The sequence below is a fragment of the Pristis pectinata genome, chromosome 1, assembly GCF_009764475.1.
Source record: "Pristis pectinata isolate sPriPec2 chromosome 1, sPriPec2.1.pri, whole genome shotgun sequence".
Classification (NCBI taxonomy): domain Eukaryota; kingdom Metazoa; phylum Chordata; class Chondrichthyes; order Rhinopristiformes; family Pristidae; genus Pristis; species Pristis pectinata.
The window spans coordinates 56,489,374-56,509,088 of record NC_067405.1 but is presented as its reverse complement, the minus strand read 5'-3'; the positions used below and the strand labels follow the sequence as shown (position 1 = coordinate 56,509,088).

General features: G+C 43.5%; 1 long non-coding RNA gene across 1 annotated transcript; it reads left to right on the top strand.

Annotated features, from left to right (window-relative positions):
* The first annotated feature begins 546 nt into the window (after positions 1-546).
* Positions 547-18,114, top strand: LOC127576051 (uncharacterized). Its single transcript, XR_007957162.1, has 4 exons — positions 547-678; positions 6,637-6,719; positions 9,677-9,829; positions 17,945-18,114. It is a non-coding gene; the product is annotated as an uncharacterized LOC127576051 (long non-coding RNA).
* Positions 18,115-19,715: the final 1,601 nt, after the last annotated feature.

Genomic DNA, 19,715 nt, shown 5'->3' with positions numbered 1-19,715 from the left:
GTAGCAACTACTACAGTTTGTAATTATTGTTCTGTTCGAACATGATTGTTGGGTTATAATTCAATATATTTGAAATAAGTGAAGTGTGGCCTCATAAACATTTTAGTATCTATAAACAATCTTTTAAAAATGTTAAGACAAATCCAGTGCTTTCACATTTGAAAAAGCAGCTTTGAACTCACAGTCCCTATACCCTATCAATAATTCAGATAAACTGGTATCGTTTTGTATTGTATTTGTGATATTTTGCATACCTGAACTGATTTATAGCATCATTTCAGTCCAAACAATAGAGTACAGGGAATTGTTCTTTTAGTGCTCCCACTCACATTTTCAGTAAGCAGGAGCTGGGACTTGGAATGAAAAGTGGGAGTTTTCAAAAGAGGTGAGTCTCTGTGCTTGGTGTTCATTTTCAGTGAGTAGGACCCTTGAAGAGGCACACTTGCATATTGTTAGTAATAATTGGCTAATTAGCTAATCGGCAGCAGCCAATAAAAAGAAGCTAGGGTTAAGTAGAGTGGTCATTTTGGAGTGAACCTTGTTGGTGTGGTTCAGTGTTTGGGGAGGGACTGAGGCTTTGGTTCAGGAGCATTTGTTGAGAAGGGGCTGAGTAAGTGACCTTGGTGAGGGGAGTGTGAGCAGCTCATTTTAAAAAAAAGTTTCAGTCAGAAGACACAGGTAAGGTCTTTATTTTGATGTCTGTAAATCCTTAGTCCTTGATTCAGTGTAGGTAGGATGGCAGTTGGGGTAGTGGAATGTTCCTCTTGTAGATGTGGGATGTCAGGGAACTTCAGTCTACTTGATGACTACATCTGTAGGAAATGCACCTAGCTGCAGCTCCTGACTGACCAGGTCAAGGAAATGGAACTGGAGCTGGCTGTATTCAGGAGCATCTGGGAAGCTGAAAACCTCATAAATGGGACTTTTACCAAGGTGGTCACACCCAGGGTACAATCTTCAGATGGATGGGTGACCACCAGGAGAAGTAAGGGGAGGAAGCAGTCAGTGCAGGGTTCCCCTGTGGCCATATCCCTCAGCAACAGGTATATCCCTTTGGATACTGCTGGGGGGATGACCTATCAGGGTGCAGCAGCAGCCAGGTCAGTGGCACTGTGACTGGCTCTGCAGCTCAGTAGGCAAGGGTAAAGTCAGGTGGAGCAATTGTAATAAGACTCGATAGTTAGGGGGACAGACAGGAGATTCTGTGGCTGTAAAAGAGACACCAGGATGGTGTGTTTCCTCCCAGGTGCTCGGGTTGAGGATGTCTTGGAGTGACTGCAGAATATTTTCAAGGGGGAGGGTGAGCAGCCAGAGGTCATGGTGCATGTTAGTGGTAATGACATAGAAAGGGGGGTAAAGAGGTCCCTTGCAGTGAGTACAGGGAGTTAAGAAAGAGGCTGAAAAGCAGGACCTCCAAGGTAGTAATCTCTGGATTACTCCCAGTGCCATGTGCCAGTTGGGGCAGGAATAGGATGACAGAACAGATGAGTGGCTGAGGAACCAGTGCAGGGGGCAGGGCTTCAGGTTCTTGGATCATTGGAACCTCTTCTGGGGCAGGGGTGACCTGTACAAGAAGGATGGGTTGCACCTCAACTGGGGGGGAACCAATATGCTGGCTGGGAGGTTTGCTAATGCTACTCAGGAGGGTTTAAACTAGTTTAGCAGGGGGATGGGAACCAGAGCACTGGCTCAGTCGGGGGATTGAGACGAAGGTAGATGTCAGGGCCAGTGAAAACTGGCATGAGCAAAGTAATAGACACGATGGGATGTTTGAAGTGTGTGTATTTGAATGCTAGGAGTATTATGGGTAAGGGTGATGAACTTGGAGCATAATTCAGTACCTGGAACTATGATGTTGTAGCCATAACAGGCAGGAATGGGTGCTTAATGTTCCAGGGTTTTGATGTTTTAGAAAGGGTGGGGGGGGGGAAAGAGTTGCACTACTAACCAGGGACAATATCACAGCTGTACTCAGAGGGGACATAATGGAGGGCTTGTCCTCTGAGTCTCTATGGGTAGAATTCAAAAATAAGAAAGGTGCAATCACACTGATGGGATTATACTACAGACCACCCACCCTGCCCCCAAATAGTCACTGGGACATTGAGGAACAGATGTGCAGGCAGATGAGGGAAAGGTGTAAAATTAATAGGGTTGTTGTCGTGGGGGACTTCAATTTTCCTAATATAAACTTGGACCTCCTTAGTGTCAGAGGTTTAGATGGGGCAAAATTTGTTAGGTGCATCCAGGAGGGTTTCTTAAATCAGTATGTGGATAGCCCAATGCGAGGAGTGGCTGTAGTGGACCTGGTGTTGGGAGACAAGCCTGGCCAGGTGACTCTCTCTTCAATGGGAGAAGAGTTAGGGAAGAGTGACCACAACTCCTTAAGTTTTAAGACAGCTATAGATAAGGATAAGTCAAACTATATCATGTTTAAACTTGAGAAAAAATTAGGAGTGGTACTGTTGACCCTTTGCTTAAATTTGAAGACATTTGGAGTCCATTTATTTCAATACTTTCATATGATATAAATCTCTCCTCAATTTAGAGGAATGGAGTTGATGACATAATATTTCTGTTTCTACTGAGAAATTTCAGTCCAGTTTTTTTGTCTCTTTGGTTTTCTTTTTAGTTTGGTTTATTTACAATTTTTTTATTGATTTGAGGATTTTTTCTTATATACAGTCTTTTTCTTTCCTTGTATTCATCTAGTAAGTTTGAGAGCTAAACATTTTTATATTTTATTATTTATGATCTATGTATGATTGTTCTCTTGATCACTTTGTATTACATGTACAATCATTGATGTTATATATTAATCTGTATTAATTTGGAAACTAAAAAAGATTGAAAGAGAAAGAAAAGATAAGTATGGACCTTGTGGGAGAGTTAGTGGAGCAAGGTAAATCATGGGAGCATTAGGCAGGAACTAGGGAGTTAATTGGGAACAGCTATTTTTGGGCAAGTCCACATCTGTCGTGTGGAGGGTGTTTAAAGACCAACTGCACAGAGTACAGGACAGGTATGTTCCAGTAAGAAAGAAGGACAAGGATGCCAAGGTAAAGGAACTTTGAATGTCGAGAGGTGGTGAATTCAGTTAAGAAGGAAAAGTATCGAAAGCTTAGGAAGCTGGGATCAAACACTTGAGTTCCTTTCTGGCTTCCTTATAGTCCTCAAGGGAATTAGGAAGGCCAGGAGGGGCCATGAAAAGTACTTGGCAAATAGGATTAAAGAGAATCCCAATGCACTCTATACATGCATCAAGAGCAAGAGGATAACTAGGGAGAGAGTAGGACCACTCAAGGATAAAGGAGGGAACGTGCTTGGAAGTGGAGGATGTGGGTGAGGTCCTTGGTCAGTACTTTGCATCAGTATTTACCAAGGAGAAGGACGTGGAGGATAGGAGATCAGTGCGGAGCATACTAATACGCTAGGGTATTTTGAGATAAAGGAGGAGGTAGTGTTGGGTCTCTGAAAGAGCTATAAGTTGGATGAATCCCCAGGGCCTTATGGGATCTACCCAAGGTTATTGAGAGAGGCAAGAGATGAGATTGCTGGGGCCTTAACCAGTATCTGTGTCTTGTCTAGCCACAGGTGAGGTCCTGAAGGACTGGCAAGTAGTTAATGTTCTTCCATTATTCAAGAAGGGAAGCAGAGATAATCCTGGTAAATATAGACTAGTGATTCTCATGTCAGCAGTAGGGAAGTTACTGGAGAGAATTTTTAGGGATAGGATTCATGAGCATTTCGAAAACCATGTCCTAATTAGGGACAGTCTGCATGGTTTTGTGCGGAGCAAGTCGTGCCTTACTAACTTGATTGAGTTTTTTGAGGTGACAAGGATGATTGATGAAGGTAGAGATGTGGATGTTGTCTACAAGGATTTTAGTAAGGTGTTTGACAACCTCCCTCATGGGAGGCTCACCTATAAGATTAAGATGCTTGGGATCCAAGGTGAATTGGCCATTTGTCTTCTATGAGCAAGCCAGTTCTGAATCCAGAGGGTAGTGATCAATGGGACTTATTCTAGCTGGAGGTTTGTGACTAGTGATGCTCCTTGGGGATCTGTACTGGGACCTTTGCTGTTACATGTATAAATGACCTGGATGAAAATATACTTGAGTTAGTAAGTTTTCAGATGAAACAAAAATTAGTAGTGTGGATAGTGTAGAAGACTGGCAAAGGATATAGTGGCATATGGATTGGTTGCAGATATAGGTGGAGACATGGCAGATGGTGTTCAACTGTGGCCAAATGTGAAATGTTGCACCTTGAGAGATCAAATGTAAAGAGTGCACTGTTAATGGCAAGACCCTTAACAGTGATGAGCAGAGGAATCTTGGGGTTCAAGTCCCTAGGGTAGGGACATGTTCGGCACAGCTTTGTGGGCCGAAGGGCTTGAATTGTGCTGTAATTGTTTTGTTCTATGTTCATAGCTCCCTGAAAGTGGCTATGCTGGTTGATAGGGTGGTAAAGAAGGCATTTGGCATGCTTGCCTTCATCAGTCAAGACACTGAGTTCAAGAATCAGGAGGTTATGCTGCGGTTTAATAAAACCTTAGGTCGCATTCAGTTCAGGAAGGATGTCAAGGCTTTGGAGATGGTGCAGAAGAGGTTTACCAAGATGCTTCCTGGCTGAGAGGACATGTGCTATAAGGATTGGTTGGGTGGGAGACATGGTAGTGTAACATTTAGCATAACATTTTACAGCACCAGTGACCCTGATTCAATTCCGGCTGCAGTCTGTAAGGAGTTTGTACATTCTCCCCGTGTCTGCGTGGATTTCCTCCGGGTGCTCCGGTTTCCTCCCACATTCTAAAGACATGAGGGTTAGGAAATTGTGGGCATGTTATGTTGCCACCAAAGGCGTGGTGACACTTGAAGGCTGCCCCCAGAACACTCTACACAAAAGATGCATTGTGCTTTTGATGTACATGTGACTAATGAAGATATCTTACCTTATTAAAAACTTGGGCTGTTATCTCTGGTGTGATGGAGGCTGTGGGGAGTTCTGATTGAGATTGATAAGATTATGAGAGGCATAGATAGAGTAGACAGCCAGTATTTTTTCCCCAGGGTTGAAATGTCTAATACCAGAGGGCATATATTTAAGGTGATGGGGGGGGGGGGGGGGGTTAAGTTCAAAGGAGATGTGTAGGGCAAACTTTTTTTAGTGGTGGATGCCTGGAATGTGCTGTCTGGGGTGGTGGTGGAGGCAAATACAATGGGGGCATTCAAGAAGCTCTTAAGTATGTGAATGTGAGGGAAATAGTAGGATTTGGACATTGTGTAGGCAGAAGGGGCTAGTTTAATTGGGCATTTTATTACTAATGTAATTTGTTCAGCACAATATTGTGGGCTGAAGGGCCTGTTCCTGTGCTGTACTATGTTCTAACATGAACATGGATGACAGAATAGCCTTTATCATAGATTTAAATCTGAGACTTTTGCACCAGATTTGTATCCTTATCTGCTTCAAACTTAAACATGTAATTGGTTAATACCTAACATTAAAAATGAAATGTTTTGTCATTAGTTTGAATATAGGGCTGTCCTGTTAAGTGTGTGACTTCAGTCACCTGCATTTGACCAATTTCATGGCACATACCTTGTGAACACCATACCTGGACACCATGGGAATAGATCTCAAGAGGGTGCTTCTCTGCAAGGCAAATTCAAAACCTGGAGGCATGGTTTCAGGAAAGAGGTCACTCAGTTATCATGGAGATGGGTCAGACTTCTGGAGGGTTGTGAATCTTCAAAATTCTGTACCCAGAGTGGTGGAGCTGAGGCATTAAATATATTCAAGGCTGAGTTAGATTCCTAGACAATAGGAATGTCAAGGGTAATAGGGAAGGGGCAAGAAAGTGGAGTTGGTTTGGATCAGATCAGTTGCAATGTAATTGAATGGTAGTGCAGGTATGTGGGACCAACTGGATGACTCCTGCTCCTTTTTTATATCCTTGTGTACAATGGGAACACTGGCTAAGTCTGGTTGAATGGATTCATGAATGTGTCATGCCAGAAAAGACATGACAGATATGGAGAGAACACTATGAACAGCCTTGTGCCTAAGTGAAAAATGTCTTGTATTGTAAAATAATTGGCAAGTATGAGGAAAAAGTAAATGAAATCTGGTGATCAGAATTCTCACTTAGATGAGATTTTAAATACTTTGAAAGCAAAAAAAAATAGAAGAAATGTTTGAAGTATGCAGTTAGGCCACTGCCTTCTTTGTGATTTGTGTTCATCTGTGAAATATCACTGGAAACAGCCTTTGGGTATAGTCAGAGTATCTGAGCTTCAAATCAGATGATTTGATCTGCCCCTGAGACTGGGCTGTACATCGAAAAACACACATTCACCTTACTGGCAATCTGGTGCACTAGTAGAGCAGAATGAATTGGCAAAATAAAGTAAGCTGCAAGCAGCAAAGAATGAAAACATTTAAATTGCAAATTAGTGAACTGATCTTGGTTAAAGTGGTACAAGTTGCTAATATATGTGCTTTAATTACTCTAATGTGATATAGTGCTGGCACAGTTATTTCAGATTTCAAGCCAATTCAATAGAGGGGCTCTTGAAGAGGGATAACACTTTGATAGAATTTAATATATCTCGTATGTATTTTTTTCAGACCAGATTGTGAATCATTAAAAAGTAAAGTAACTGACTTGAGTTGCCACTTGCATTAAAGAAGCAGGACAAAGGGCGTCTCAGGTAATTATAAAGATGTATCTGGTCTCTTGTTACTTTTGACAAAGCTGTTTTCATGATTAATGGCGTGTACTTGTTTATAAACCCTTTTTGCACAGCAGCAGCTAGGAGCATTTATCATACTGCCTGAGCTTCATTATTAGATAAATATCACGCAGACACAACCCCAATATGAAGGCCACTGACCTCTGCACATTAACCTACTGGCTCATATTTAACTTTCTGTGATTCTTGTATTGACTTAAGAATAATTTTGGAGGCACATGCTGAAGATGCCAATCTTGATTATTTCAAAAACAAAGTACCAAAGCTCCCATAGTTTAGAAAGTCACTAATGGAGACTTCCCCTATCAGTATGACTTCTTTCTCTACTTTTAAAAGCTCCCTGTTTCCCTTTGGGAATCTCTCTTCTGCTGACATGGTCTTTAGCCTCCAGTGTATCTGAACCTATAGTCACTTGGTGAGGCACTTCCCACATTAAGTTTAGATCTGACATTCCCACCGTAAAACCACACAAGGGTATTACAGAGCCAGTGTAGGATGTGTAACATAATATCAGACTTCTCATTGGTTAGATATGTGGAATTATAATTATACCTGGTGACTTATGAGACATTAGACACAGTCATAACATTGCTGTGAGTTTTCTTCAACTACGGGGGGGGGGGGGGGGGCGGAGAACAGATGTACTTCTGAATTATTTATCTGGAGACCTTGGCAAGTATCTGGACTGTCTGAGAAAGAAATAAGAATGAGTGACTAATCATATAGGGGAGTTGTGAAAGGATGGGCTTCAGTGTAGTAGCTGGGAGCACTGGTTAGAAACTGCAGTTAAATCAGGTGAAAGATGAGTCTAGTGAGGAAAAGCCTCTTGCAGCAACGAATAGTTAGGATTTTGCATGCACTGCCTGGTAGGACAGTGAGATTCAATAACAAGCTTCAAAGTGGGTATCAAATAACATTTCAGGGACATAAGGAAAGAAAGATCGAGTACATTCCTCTCTGAAAGCACCAGTGCAGAGTTGATGGGCAAAGTTACCATTTCTCCACAGAGCACTTCCACGATGCTTTGAAAACCTGGACATTTCTGAGGGTTTTGGACCTAGAAAGAGTTTACCTGGTCACAGTGACATTTTTGATCCAGCCTGAAAACGTGGAACTGTTTTTAAATTTAAATATTTTAGTCAAAGTAAATGTTCTTTCTTTACAGTCCAACTGAGGCACCATTCTGAAGGGAGTGTGTGGAGGAGTTAATTCCCAATAGGTGAAGATTTTCTTTAAGGAATCTATCTTCTGCCTCCTTCTACAACTAAAAGCATCATTAAAACTAATCTGGAGGAACTCAGCAGGCCAGGCAGCATCTGTGGAGAAAAGCAGGCGGTCAACATTTCGGGTCAGGACTGAAGATAGGAAAATGGGAAGCCCAGTATATAGGAGGGAAAAGCAGAGCAGTGATAGGTGGACAAAAGAGGAGGTGGGGTGATAGGTAGATGCAGGTAAGAGATAGTGATGGGCAGGTGTGGGGAAGAAGGGGAGGGCAGATCCTCTAGGGGATGGGTCAATGGTAAGGAGAAGAAAATAAAGTAGAAAAAAAGCTAGGAAAAGGAAGAAAAGCATGGTGGGGGGAGGGGCTTGTGGGGAATGGAGGTGGGGATTACCTAAAATGGGAGAATTCAATGTTCATGCCATTAGGCTGTAAGGTTCCAAGACGGAAAATGAGGTGCTGTTCCTCCAGTTTGCACTTGGAATTCTCCTGGCAGTGGAGGAGGCCAAGGACTATCAAATCAGTGATATGACAGGGGGAGTTGAAGTGACTGGCAACAAGGAGATTCAGATCGTGGTTCCCACACTACCACTGATATGACAGCCTCCTCCACATGTCAGTGTCCTCTTTAAGGAGGGAGGGAGACAAAAGACAGGAAATTATAGGCCAGTTGGCCTGACTTCAGTGGTTGGTAAGATTTTAGTGTCCATTATTAAGGATGAGGTTTCGGGGTACTTGAAAGCACATGATAAAATAGGCCAAAGTCAGCATGGTTTCCTTAAGGGGAGATCTTGCCTGGAAAATCTGTTGGAATTCTTTGAGGAAGTAACAAACAGGATTGACAAAGGAGAGTCAGTGGATGTTGTTTACTTGGATTTTCAGAAGGCCTTTAAGGTACCACACATGAGGCTGCTAAACAAGATAGGAGCCTATGGTATTACAGGAAAGGTACTAGCATGGATAGAAGATTGGCTGACTGGCAGAAGACAGTGGGAATAAAGGGGGCCTCTTCTGGTTGGCTGCTGGTGACTAGTGGTGTTCTACAGGGGTTGGTGTTGGGTCTGCTACTTTTCATGTATGTTAATCTAGGTGACAAATTGATGGTTTGTGGCAGGAATGTGAGATCTAAACTTAATGTGGGAAGTGCCTCACTGAGTGTGTCAGTGGTAACATGTTGTGCCAGCAATAAATGTGATTCACTGCCTGCCATTGTTGTTCTGCTTTCCAACTAATGCAAGACTGCAGAGGATTGCCTTCTATATATACCATGGCATGTTAAGGATTCCAATTAGCTGAACAGACAGTAATGTCAACAAACAGCAGTTCAAGCAGAGTTGCCTGGAAATTCCAGTGACAATGGTACAACTGCAGGTCAAGGATCACCTTTCCAGGAATAAATGATTTGACCTTTATCCCATAAGTTTGATGCTATTTATCAATCTCATGAACCAACAGGGATTATTTTAAAAAAAAATTAACATCCACAGATGAGGGAAAGGTTTTCACTGACTCCTTGAAAGCTGTCAGTTTTCAGAGTTTAGTATTTTGCTGAGCATTCCACCAATTTATGGCCCAGCATCGTAATTTAATGTCTTCAAAATTATTTTTGAAAAACTAATACCTACAGTGATTATCAGAAACCAGTTTAATGCCAAGAAATTATGTTCTGTCATTGCAAATGATTTTCATTTTGCAGCCAACCAAGGTGAATTGCATGAAAAACACTAATCCTGGAGGAACTCAGCAGGCCAGGCAAGGTGAACTGCATAATTGAAGTCCAACTGACAAGAGTGACTGCACCTTGTATCACGTGGGACCCCACATGAAACGTAGGCTCCTTTTTCTTCAGGTAATTGCAGATTTAAAGTTTAAGACCTGCTCAAGGGATTATTGTTCAGTTTCTCAGGGTGTCAGCCTTAGTTTAATGTCAAAGTCCTGGATTTGGACACTTGAATAATCCACTCTCATTTCAATGCCTTGACAGTGCTGAAGAATCCAAGCACATGATGTCCCTGTTGATCACCAATTTTTATAGATGCACCACAGAGTGACCTATCTGGATGCATCACAGCTTGGTATGGCAACTGCTATGCTCCAAGACTGCAAGGAACTGCAGAGTGCTGTGGACACACTCAGTCCATGAAAACTAGCTTCCCTTCCTTGGACTGTGTACACCTCTTGCTGCCTTGGAAAAGCAGCCAACATAATCAAAGACCCCTCCCAACCTGACATTCTTTCTTCTCCCTCCCACCACCCCCCCATATCAGGTAGAAGATACAAAAGCTTGAAAACAACTCTTGACCTCACAATCCACCTCATCATGGTCCTTGCACCTCATTGTCTACCTGCATTGTACTTTCTCTGTAACTATAACACTATATTTACCCTTAACAGTGTTGAAGAGCTGAGAAACCTTGGGGTGCAAGTCAATGACTCATTGAAAGTGGCAGACAGGGTGGTTAAGAAGGCTTATGGAATGCTTGCATTTATTAATTGGGGTATTGTGTATAGGAGTCAAGAAGCTAAGCTGCATCTCTATAGAACACTGGTTACGCTGCATTTAGAGTATTGCGTGCTATTCTGGTCACCTCACGACAGAAAGGATGCCAAGGCTTTAGCGGGTGCAAAGGAAGTTTACTAGGATGCTGCCTGGATTAGAGGGCATGTACTATCAGGAGAGGCTGGACAAACTTGGGCTCTTTTCTCTGGAGCAGCAGAGGCTGAGGGGTAATCTGTTGGAAGTGTATGAAATTGAGGGGCATAGATAGGGTAGACAAGCATCAGATCCCTGACACTAAATCTATGTCCTCTAGTTTTAGCTACCTCTGGCATGGGGGGGATGTTTCCCACAATCCACCCTACCTATACCCCTTATACCTCAATCATGTCCCCTCTTATCTTTCTCTCCTCCAGGGAAAACACACCCAGCATCTCCCATCTCTCATAACTGAAACACTCCATCCCACATCCTGGATCCCTGGTCATTCTCATCAAAATGCCTGTGTTTTCTAATTGGAGTGTCTTTATTGGTGCTAAGTATGGTGGACTTCAAGATAGTTCAGGCATTGTGGATACTGACTTCTGATTGGGTGTTATCAGATTGTCTGAGGCATTACCTGAGGAGACCTGTCTTTGTGGGCTCCTTGAAACCTTTAACATTGTTTTTTTTCTTGTGTGGAAGCATTTCTCTTCTGGGGCCAGATTGATGGGAATAACAGCAGACCAGGCAGTGGTCAAGTCCAACAGACCTCAGTACCTGTCATGGTGTGGATGATGTGGACATCCTTGCAGTCTCTTACTCTGACTGGTGGCAGTCCCTGGGTTGGGAGTGTTGCTAGGGGGTCTTGTCCTTCCCCTCTAATAAAATGGGATATTGCTTCTGACAAGACTCCATGCATTCTATCAGGTGGAGGGCTCTATTGGAGATAACTTTCCTTATTTTTTCCTTGCTGTTAATGCCTTGCCAGATGTAGTGCTGTTTCCCAGGAGGATAACCTTGTTTCCCCCATTGGGATGCAGCCCAGGGTTTTCTCAAGGTCCAAGCAGAAGTCTTCCTTGACATCTATAGCTTTCACAGTTAGTGTGTATGCATTGATGACTGCAGCATGCTGATTCCATGCTGGAGTGAACCAGTGGGCCCCAAGATGTTCACAAATTTGGCCAGGGTAGTCACTGAGACACTGGACTAGCTGATTGTCAATGGTGAAGCTCACTCTGTGAATGTGGTATTCCTTCTCTGATTCAGCCCTCTAGAAGGTTTACCCTTTGCCTTGTTTGTTGAGCTGACCATCTCTTGCCCATTATGTTTCACTCTGGGTGGATATGTCAATGGTACTGCATCTCCCATCAGGCAGAAGATACAGGAGCCTGAGGACACATACCACCAGGCTCAAGGACAGCTTCTATCCCACTGTGATACGACTATTGAACAGTTCCCTTTATACAATGAGATGGACTCTTGACTTCACAATCTACCTTGTGACCTTGCACCTTATTGTCTAACTGAACTGTACTTCCTCTAGCTGTGACACTTTGTACTGTTATTGCTTTACCTGTACTACCTCAATGGACTCTGTACTAACTCAATGTAACTGCACTGTGTAATGAATTGACCTGTGCAATTGGTATGCAAGACAAGTTTTTTTACTGTACCTCAGTACAAGTGACAATAATATAGCAATACCATCTGAGTCCCTGGAGCTTTGACAGTGGAGCAACATTGTAATGAAATGAGGATGTTGCCTGTGTGTGACTTCTTTTAATGTGGGAAAGTCATCGATGTATACCACACAGACTTGACAGTGAGGTCTTGATCAGTAGTGAGGAGGTCCAAGCTGGAGACCAGGCTCTGTTGCCTAGACATTAACACACACAGAGGTGGACATTGTGTAAGAGCCTGTCAGCACACATGCACTTGGGTGGTCTCAAGTACAATTGACCTTGCTCATTGGCTACTCCCTAATTCCCCCTCTAACCCATCATCCCCTTGACCCCTCTCACCCTTGATCCTCCTAACTTTCTCTCAAATCTCCTCTATCCATCCCTTAACACCCCTATCTTCTCTCTTGCACCCACATGTTTGGCTCTGTTCCTTCCTCCTCCCCCTCTTGACTCTGGTATCTTGCTCTGCACCTTCTCTCCCTTCCCCACCTCACACTCACCAGGTCCTCATTCACTCTCCACCCCTGAGAAAATCCCACTCTGCCCTCTCCTTCTCCCAACATCACTGACAGGATTTCCCTCAGCAATGGGCCAGGGGTTACAGGGCAGCTGATGACAGATACCTCAGGCAGTGGGGAGGGAGGGCTGGCCAGGGTTGGTAGTCCATCTTCCACTTATTAGGCCCTCTGTCCCCTGCACTGTCTGTAAACCCACAGGACCTCAGCCTCCCACGCTATCTCCAACTCATGTCTACTGTTCTCCCACTGCTCTTTAAACCACTGTGCCTCAGTCTCTGTGCCTGCCTCTAAACCCATGGAGGATGTGTGGGGGAGGTTGTTTCCCATGCTGCTCATAAACCCATGTGTGTCATCCCATGCTGACCCCCAAATCCATGGGGCCTCAGCCTCTTGACTTCCCTACACCCACTGGCCCTCAAGGATCTCCTAGTTACTATGTTGTAGAATCATGAATCAGATAGGCTCATCATAATGGTTACTTTGTTAGCAATGTCCAAATCTACAACAAACATAATTGCCCTAGCTGATACTTTGAAATCTTGACCTTTGAATGGCTAAATGCATTGTGAATAACAGTTCAGAATTTGTGCTTAATTCTATTACTATTGACCTTCAATAATGATTTCTTAGACCTTAACACATGATTACCAGCAATTTTATTTTCTTTGCTAATTTATTTACACCCATTTTGAAATGGTAGCAGGAATCTGAGTTGATAATAACAGTAATATCCACTTTCTGATCTTGCTTGTTTATTTGTTTGTCATTAAAATTAACACCAATGAAAAAATATGGCTCACAGAAGAACATTCGGTGTGAAAATGAGTTCCAACAGAACATTTTGCAGTTCAGGTTGCTTCTGTTTTCCATTAAACCTCAATGCAGCTGAGGATGCTATTGATAAATGTAACAGTCTCACAAACAGCAGTGGAGACCTGTTGCTGTTCTTGTTTAAGGTCAAAGCTGAGCAACTAGTGTGATTGTCAATGACTGACTGTGCCCAGTTGTGCAAGTCAAATAATCTGTCGAACTGTACAAACTCCACCTCAAACAGCCACCTGCTGCCCCTTTCAATGCTTCCATTCCCACCAGAGACCTCTGCCTTCTGAGTGTGCTCAGCTAAGTGTGAGCTGTGAAGGTGCCACTACTTTGCTCCTGAAAACATTCTCACCCAGCAGACACCTGGAGGAAAATCAATGCTGTGACAGTCAGGGGCCTTTCTCACTGCATATTCTCCTTGTAAGGAGAAACATACTCCACAATGAGATGGCAAAGAACCTCCCCAGAGGGAGTGATCACAACTGTGCAATCTCTCTGTGCCCAGGGGAACAAACTTGAGCTCCATGGAGACATTCAGGAGAAACGGAGTCAAGGAAACAGGAGTGAGCTGTCAATGGAGTGGTTGGTAATGTCAGGAATTGTCTGCCACACTCTGTAAAGACATTCACAATTAATGCACTGGCTCCTTTCTATCCTCCCCTCCTTCCTCCTCTTCTAAAAGATTCTCTTTTTAACTTGACAATTTTAAGCCTTCAAGAGATCACTGACTGTATTGAAGAGAAATATGGCTTCTCCTTGCTCAAACAGCAGCCCAGAAATGGTCATGGGAGGAGGAGTGAAGACATTTCTGTTCATCTTTCAAGGTCTGTGCAACTCTGCAAGGCTAGCACATATCTTTTATCCCTAACTGCTCTCAAAGTGGCTGCCTTGAATCACTAAAAGGTACTCCTACAGTGTTAGACGAGGGAGTTCCAGAATTCACTTGCACCTCTATTAGTGGCACAGCTAGTAGAGCTGCTACCTCACGGCTCCAGTGAGCCAGGTTCAATCCTGCCCTCTGTGCAAACTCCACAGGTAGCACAGTTCTCCCTCTGACTGCATGGGTTTCTCTAGGTGCTCTGGTTTCCTACCATATCCCAAAGACTGCAGATTAGTTGCCCTTTGTGTGAAGGTGAGCAGTAGAATCTGGGGAGAGTTGATTGGAATGTGGGGAGAATAAAATGAGATTAGTCATACAACCACAGTAACAGGGCCTATGGCCCACCACACCCATGCCGACCATTTTGTTCATCAATACTAATCCTATTTGCTGGCATTTGGACCATATTCTTCAATGTCTTGCCTACTTAAGTATGTCTAAATGCCTCTTAAATGCATTGATTGTATCTGTTTCCACTACCTCCTCTGGCAGCATATTTCAGCTATTAACTACTGTGTAAACCTTACCTCTCAGATCCCCTCTAAAACTCCATCTCACTGTAAACTGATGCCCTCTTGTTTTTGGTACACCAAGGATTAACAAAAATGAGTGGTTGAGGGGTGGCATAGACCTGGTGAGTTGAGTGACACTATAATTTAGACCCAGTAACAATGAAGGATCAGTGACATATTTCCAAGTCTGGATTTTTGTTTGGGAAATCATGTTTCACAAATTTGATTGAGTTTTTCGAGGAGGTGACTGAGGATTGACGAGGGCAAAGTGATGGGCATTGTCTACATGGGCTTCAGCAAGGTCTCTGACAAGGTCCTGCATGGTAGGCTGGTAGGGGTTAGGAGTTTGAGGGAATCTGAGAGGTAGGTTTTAGAGTGGTTGATACCTGGAATGCACTGCCAGAGGAGGTGGTGGAATCAGATACAATCACTACATTTAACAGGCATTTAGGCTGGTCCAGAAGATTGGGATCCAGGTGAGCCAGCATATTGGATACAAAACCAGCTTGGTGGTAGGCAAAGTATAGTGGAGGATTGCCTTTCAGATCAAAAACCTGTGAACAGTGGTATGCCACAGGGGTCGGTGCTGTGTAATTAATTGTCCATCATACATATTAATGACTTGGAAGGAAATGCAGGTGACAGTGTTCAACTCATTGGTTTTGCACTGTCTCCTCTAACACCCATGAGGCCCAAGACATTGTATGTCTTAGGACAGACCTTGTGTGTTCAAGGACACACATTTGGTAGTTGCTCCACAATGGTGGAATCACCGGAGGATACAGAACACTGGCTAGAGATGGCACAGAGGAGAGATACCAGATCAGGGTCTTGTGAAGGAAAAATCCTCAGCTGTAGAAGGTGGATATGGCTTGGGAACCAAAGGTCAGAAGGGACCACTGTGGGACAAGGGGTCAAGATTGGCTTGGGACAAGAGGTGTTACTATTCAGCTTGGAACAGGATGGAAGCCAGAGGTGTTCTGGTTTGCAAATGGCTGAAACCTAATGGTAAGGATAGGTTAGTTGAAAATTAGTTGGAAAGGGTGGGGTTGACACATGGGATCAGCAACATGACTAGGGGATCCACTGACAGGGAACATCCAGTGCCCAAACAACTAGAGCAGTAATGGGATTGATGGATGTGAGCAGTATATAAAGGTATCAAAGAGCATTCAGAGACAAGTCATTGAAGATGCTGGAATTGGGAGCAAATATAAAAGAGGGTGAGGCAGGGGCCAGCCTCTCCACTTGTAGTCCTGGGACTCAACCTGAAATGTTGATAATTCCTTTCCCTCAGATGCTGCTTGAACCTGCTGAGTCCTCGAGCATTTTATTGTTTGCTCAGAGCATCCATGCATGGGACTCTACAATGACAGACCAGGTGCAGCTGATATCCTTGGCTGGTACTCTTAATTGGCATTACCTCAACTGCCTGCATGTCAGTGATCCACACCATCCTGTTGCCAGAGGTGAACCAGTTAATTCTGTAAGTGATGCCAAGATGAGTACCGCAAGCTGTTGGGTGTCACTGCACTTGTCCAGCACAGAGGAACCAGAGCTGGTTAGCAAGTGATGACCCCCCCCCCCCCCCCCCCCCCCCCCACCCCTGCTGGTTTTGGATTTAATTCCTTTGCTGTGCATGAAGGAATTTTCAGACAATTCTATTTTGAGGGTAGCCTTCCCTATCATTCCAAATATCCCCCAGACCTAGCCTCTTTTTTTTGAGGAAGTAGGGCATTGGGAGGAATGTCAATTTTGCTCCTGTGAGGTTTTACGAATGATTGGTCAAAAAACCTGTGTACAAGGGGCACTTTTCTCAGTCACGTTGTTCAGCAAGCAACACCCAGTCAACAGTCTGCAGCTGACTCCAGCTGTAACCTGGCCATCGAATTGTTTGTTAAGTATTAAGCAGCAAATAATGAGGATTAGATCAGGATTTTAGCTTGGTATTTAAATCATTGTTGTTTATGCAGTAGAAATCACAAGGATGTGGCCAGACCATTATGCAGTACTTTCAACAGAATCCACCTCAGATCAAATTAACTTATTTCAGCAATTTAACCTCCTCTCCTCTGTGCTGTACCAACATCAAACTGGTTCAAATTGCATTGCAAAACAAACATGCTGAGTGATATCTGCATGAAAAAATATAAAATTATTTTTATGTGGGGCTGCAGTTCTTAAAATCTCTTGCTTTTGTAGAGTGTCTGAAGATTTGAATGGAGGTTGTTCCAAAAATGTAAGTTTCCAATGTTTCAATCAATAACCTTATTTTTGAATGTTAAACGGCAATATAGGCCAGATCTTACTGGACCCACTCTGCTGCCCAGAGTCAGTCTGTGTTCCCAGCACCTACCTGATCCACGTAGACAGCACCAATCCTTAAGTCCTCTCATTTGGCATCTTTCCTCTGCTCCATCTCTACTCCATGTGCTACAGTGCAAAAGCTACTGAATTTCCTCCAGTGATTCCACCATTTTGGAGCTGGTAGAGTAAATGCCAATGTGTGTACTTGAATGTATAAGCCCATCCTATGGGAGACAATATTTTGGGTATCATGGGTGTTAGAGGAGACAGTTAAAAATCAGTGGGTTGAATGTTGCCAGTTTCATGCCCTTTGAGACAGCAAAGAATTTCCAGCCCAATGCTTCTATAAATAAGCTTATTTTCTAAAATGTTTTATTTCATTAAAGCGGTGCTTCTGTATTTGATTAAGATTTCCTATCTACTGTTTTACCAGCATAAGATTATAAGGCATTGGAGCAGAATTAGGCCATTTGAGCCATCAAGTCTGCTCTGCCATTCGATCATGGTTGATTTATATTTCTCAACCCCATTCTCCTGCCTTCTCATAACCCTTAACCCCCTTACCAATCAATCTGTCTTAAATATACCCAATAACTTGGCCTCCACAACCCTCTGTGGCAAGGAATTCTGCAGATTCACCAACCTCTGGCTGAAGAAATTCCTCCTCATCTCAGTTCCAAAGGGATGTCCCTTGATTCTGAGGCTTTGCCCTCGGATCCTACACTCTCCTACGTAATTCCACGCGGTATTAATTGTTTCATTTGCAGGTTTATGCAGACTGAATGTTGACCATCAAGCCTCAGGCCTCTTTCAACTTGCTTAACTGAGGTCAGGCAGTGAGACCTCTGCAGCTCCTGGCCTTTGGGCAGCATTGTGCAGGGGCTTCAACCCAACCACTGCCGCCCACCCCAGTAACAGGGCAGAATTGGGACCGGAACACCAACTTCTGTCAAAGCTGTCATGGACTTCAATGAATGTTTCTAATGTCAGATTTTTTACAAGTGATTAAAATTGTTGTAAACAATTATCTCTTTTACTTATTTTTTCAAAGTAAGTTATTTCAAAATATATAAAGCCCTTCAAAACAATTAAAACTATTAAACTAAGGTATTTTTTTAACAACTGTTTTTCTTTCCCTTTCCCTTAAGGTCCTAATCTTCATGCTTGAAGTCAGTGGGGTTTGCATCTTAGGCTAGGTTTGACTGACACAGGGATCTGAGAAGGGAACTTTAGTGTGCTGGGGATCCCAGTGAGACCAAGCTCCATTTTAGCAGCCCAGGAGACTTGACCAGTGGCCTTCCAAATCTAAGTTCCAGATTTGCAATGTGTGCACCTAACTCTGGGGCTAACTTCCACTCAAAAGAGCTCATTCCCTTTGGAATGACTGGCCACAGCTAGCAAAATACAGCCCAGTATTTTCAGTGTTTATGCTGTTGTTTGCTCTTTACTGCTTTGTCAATATTGTTCAGTACTGTAGTGCAAGTACTACATACACCACAAATACCATCACCAGGACATATTTCTCATGTACTTCCTTTTCATAGAACTTTGTACTTGTCTGCAATCAGTTCCATCAGCCATTGTCCAACTCACTTGTATTTTTGTTGAACCAGTCTACAGTCAGACTGCATAAGCAATTTCAATGGCCTCTGTAGTTTATTTTCATCTCCAAACTAAACTAATTTGCGATAGGTTTGAGTCCACAGCCATGAACTTCCTGTTTTATCGCACTGAAAAGACTAAGGGATTTTGGTCAGGACCTTGCAAGATGCTGAGGAAGACTGGGTAATTTGACAGTAGAATGAATCCAGGTCATTGTCTACTGCACAAAGGCAAACAGGTAGGTAATGGTCTGTGTCTGGGTTGTGGGAATGGAAGGGGTGGGCAGGGTGTGGTCAGGCAGAAGAAAAATCCAAAGACTGGGGGGGGGAGAAGAGTTGGTGCAGCAGTTGGGGACAGTTCGGATCCTGAGAATTGGGTCAGGTCAGTTGTGCAGGTAGAGGGCTGTTGTGTCCAGCTTCCACAGGATGGGGAGGGGGTGGTTGTCAACCTAGATATGCGTGTGTGAAGTGGTGGGGGAACTGCAGCTTGGAGTGCGTCAGGCTAGAGATTGGTGGGGTAGGGATGGAAAGATTTGAGCTTGGAGACTGAGGTGTGGAGTCCCTGAAAAAGGTGAGGGTGGAGATCCTGGGTAGCTGAGACTGGGGGAGACCAAAGGAGAGTTGCTGCAATGATGGGTAAATATTTTGTTTAGAGAGATCAACTTGAGGTAGTTCATAGTGGTGGACTCAACAGCCTGGGATTTGTGTAATGATCCAGCAAACTGCACAGGGTTTATAAAGACTGCTTGTTCTTGGGTGGCCTGCCTCACAAGGAGCCATGTATGCATAAACCCAAATCATGGAGTTGGCATCCAGACAGTCTACACACTGGACACGACTGCTTATGCCTGAACTCCATGCTTTTAACAATCGGACACAGTGTGTAACTCAAGGTAAGTCCATAATTTCATGGTAGGATTGTTTATTGAAGTTTAAT